This window comes from Rhinopithecus bieti, unplaced genomic scaffold (genome assembly GCF_001698545.2).
Source record: "Rhinopithecus bieti isolate Rb0 unplaced genomic scaffold, ASM169854v2 scaffold_60909, whole genome shotgun sequence".
Classification (NCBI taxonomy): Eukaryota; Metazoa; Chordata; class Mammalia; order Primates; family Cercopithecidae; genus Rhinopithecus; species Rhinopithecus bieti.
Genome location: NW_016823619.1, coordinates 1,649,323 through 1,653,587, shown reverse-complemented (window position 1 = coordinate 1,653,587; position 4,265 = coordinate 1,649,323).

Here is a 4,265-nt window from a genome sequence, read left to right as displayed (position 1 = left end):
AAAAAAAAAAAAAAAAAAAAAAAAAAAAAAAAAAAAAAAAAAAAAAAAAAAAAAAAAAAAAAACTTAAAACTGGGAAGTTGCCTTGTTTGATCACCCTGAGTGTTTATTAAAAGAAACCAGATCTCCATCATAGATGGGTGCCTTAATAGACACAGTGAAATTATTCCTGTTTTTGGTGTTTAGATAATTTTATAGTATAGCAATGTAGTTAGCTCTAGTGTTTCATAAAATACATTCTTAATCTTTATTTCCCAAAAGATACAGTCCCTTCAGACTCCTCATTTGGACGAATAACACAATTCAATCTGTTAAACAGAAGACATCAACCAAAGACATTGTAAAATTCTCACAATTATAAAAGTATTGAAATAGCCAGGCAGGATGGCTCACATGGGCAATCCCAGCACTTTGGGTGGCCAAGACAGGCAGATCACAAGGTCAGGAGATCAATACCATCCTGGCTAACATGGTCAAACCCCGTCTCTACTAAAAATACAAAAAATTAGCTAGGCATGGTGGCGGGTGCCTGTAGTCCCAGCTACTTGGGAGGTTGAGGCAGGATAATTGCTTGAACCTGCAATTCAAGCGATCAAGGGAGGTGGAGGTTGCAGTGAACTAAAATCATACCACTGCACGCCAGCCTGGGCAACAGAGCAAGACTCTGTCTCCAAAAAAAAAAAAAAAAAAGTATTGAAATAACATTTTGTAGTTATTTCTGGGATAATTTTCTCAATTCCAAAATTTTATTATTTTCCTTAAAACATTTTCTACTTTGTCCTAATAAAATCTGAATTTGTTCTTTTCAGAATCTGATTAAGCAAATGAAGATCATAATTACCCTATATGGCAATTTTGTATGAATTAGAAAAAGGTATTTCCTCTGGTAGACAGCAATCTGGGCTTACAGCCTTGCTGAGCAGAGGGCACATTTGCACACAGAAAAGGATATCACCTCTCTGTGCTGATGCTAACTGACACTAGGGCATGTAACTTGAAGAGGAAAGCTTGGACTAATTCAAACTCCCACTTATCCTGTCCATTATTCTGGTATGTAATCTGTGAAATGGAAGGTGAAGTGAAACCATGAAAAGAGTCATTTAGGTCAGATTGAATTTTGAAAAATATAGCATAATTTTTTTCTGTTTTAAAATTAAAATAGTAAAATTAAAATATAAAAAGTACAATGAAGAAAATAAAATAACAATCTTTCATATTATGACCACCTAGAATTAATCATATCTTGTCACATTTATTTGTTTTGTTTTCTCAGAAATTATCTTATTACTTTTGTTTTATTCATTATTTTAATCAACACATAATAATTGTACATCTTTATGGGGTACAGTGTGTTATTTTGATATATGTAAACCATGTGTAAGAATCAAATCAAGGTAATTAGTGTATTTTGTATCTGGAGATACAATCTTACTATGTTGCCCAGGCTGGTCTCAAACTCCTGAACTCAAGCAATGCTCCCAGATCAGTCTCCCAAAGTGTTGGGATTGTGGATGCCAGCCACTATGCCCAGTGTAATTAGTACATCTATCACCTCAAACATTTATTGGTTCTTTGTGTTGGGAACATTCAAAACCCTCTCTTCTAGCTGTTTGAAATGTACAATAAAGTGCTGTTAACCATAATCACCCTACAGAGCTGTAGAACACTAGAGCTCTCATGTAGCTGTAATTTTATATCTGTTAACTGACCTCTCTCTATTACTCCTTCTCCCCTGTCTTATTACGTTTGTATAAAAGTCATGCTCATTATGAAGAACTAAAATGATGGAAAAAAATATGCAAATTAAGAGTCCCACCAAATTCTGCCACACAAAAATTACAACAGTTAACATTGGGGAACATTATTTTAGATATCTTCCTATACACATATTTATGGAAAGATAGAAATAATTTTATCATGTAAAATCATATTATAGGTGTGATTTTAAAATAAAACTATTCAAAATAATAAATAACAATAAAAAATTTTAATTTTGGCAGTCTCTATTAATTTCCTGCTTTGGAAGAGAAGAACACCAGTACTCTCATTTCTTTCCATCTCCTTCTCTCCACCTACCTCCAAATACTTATTAATGGCTTTATGCATCATAGATTTAGAATATTAGAATTCTCTCTGCACCTATAATTTATGTCATGGTTCACTATTGGTTAGTTCTACAGATAGATTCAGGAGTCACCACCAGTCCTTTCACTACAGCTTCTCCTTTCCTGAGTTCTTTATTCTGATTCACCTTTTGATTGGCTGGATTTTTTTAAGGAGGCTCATGAGGACTATATTCCTGAATATCTTTACTACAGTTTCATCTGGTGACCATTTTTCTTGAACTACATCTTAACATCTTAACATCTTAATTGGGTATAATAGTCTTGGGCCACATTGTCTTTTCTCAGCACGTTGCTTTCTTGTCTTTTTATTGAATGTCCCACTTGGGAAGTCTCTGTCATGTCTTATTTAGCACCTTGTCAATGATGTGTACTGTTGTTCTAGATATACCTGAAATATTTTCTGTCACTGAAGTTCAATAACTTGAATAGGATGTATTTTGGTGTTGAGCATTCTGTATCAACTATCCCTCAAAGAGCATATACTTTTTAAAATTATAGATTAAATTATTCATTTCAGGAAAATTCTACTATATTATAAACATCTTCCCTCTTTCCTTCACTGATTTTCAACTTTAGGGATGCCAATTATTTTATGTTGGACCATCCTTGTCTTTCTTCTTTCTTTCTTTCTTTCTTTCTTTCTTTCTTTCTTTCTTTCTTTCTTTCTTTCTTTCTTTCTTTCTTTCTTTCTTTCTTTTCTTTCTTTCTTTTCTTTCGCTTTCTTTCTTTCTTTCTTTCTTTCTTTCTTTCTTTCTTTCTTTCTTTCTTTCTGATTTGATCTTCTCTTTTCAAAATAGTCACTGTGATTATTTCAAAATTTTTATTTTGGTCAATAATTAGATTTTCAGCAGTCTCTATTGTGATCTTTTCTGTTTCTAACTTACTTATTAGTTGGATATTGTTATTGTTTTGAACCTTGGTGTGTCTCTTAGGACTCAAACTTCATTTTATTCAGTTGTTTCATCATCTTACCATTGATCATTTGTTCATGGATATTATGTTTTTGTTAAGTTATTCTACAATAAAGAGAATTTTCTTCTGTTTATTGAGTTACATTTTATTTCACTCAAACTTTTTGTGTTTTTATGCCATCTCTCTCCTACTCCTTTTTTCCTTCTCATTCTCTACCCTGTCTTCTCTTCCTTTTTCTCTCTCTCCTCTGGTTTCCTGTCACCCTCTTCTCTCTTCCTCTTTCTCTTCATCCTCCTCTTTCTTTATCTTTTCCTTATCTTCCTTCTTCACTTCCTTTTTCCTCTGCTATATGTTTACATGGTTTTTCTGCTGTGTCTTCTCATCCTGTGCATGCTTGGGTGCCTCTCTCCAGACATGTTATTTCTCCTGATAAAGTGTGAGTAATATCTCTTTCTGTTGTATCTATCACCAGGTTTTTCCTCGGTGAGTGACTTTCCTCCCTGAGTGAGAAGTAGTCACTTTGTATTTTTTCCATATTTTTGTAGCCTGAGGGAATAAAAGTGTATTATGTGGTTGTATAAAAGTGTATGATTGAGAGAGGCTTAGTGAAGCAGTTGCAGTTAATATTAGAATAACTGGGCTCTGCCTTTTCTTCCTGTGCCAGAGTTTATTCAATCTAGATAGATGAAAAATACTATCCCATGGAGAGATAGCCTTGCACTTCAATTTCCTCAATTTAGTATATAGACCTGAAGCCTTATTTTTATTATATTGTTAGTCCTGTTATTTAGTTTCTTAACTTTATATTTTTCTCTCCAACAACAGTCTTTTAAAAAATTTTTTTAACCAGAGAATAACAAGATAAGGCTATTTCTGGATTTATTTATTCCTATATTCAAGGTATAAGTAAGTGACAAATCTCAGGATTTTGTAACTTTACCAAAATAATTTTGGAGAACGGTGGTGAAGTGATTATATTCCATTTCTTTGGTTTTTTCTAGTTTTGGAAGCTTCTTGCTGTTGTTTTTTCTTAATAGTTGTTCTTGGAATTTTTATCCCCCCACCCCAACCCATTTTGTTAGGCATTGTGAGAGATAAATTCTGTAAAGTTTTGCTTTCCATTTTAAACTCAGAACCATATTGTGTTTTCAGTAAGAACAATTTCTTTCTGGAGTAATTCCTCAGTACATTTTCATAATTTTTTTTTTTTTTTTTTTTTTTTTTTTTTT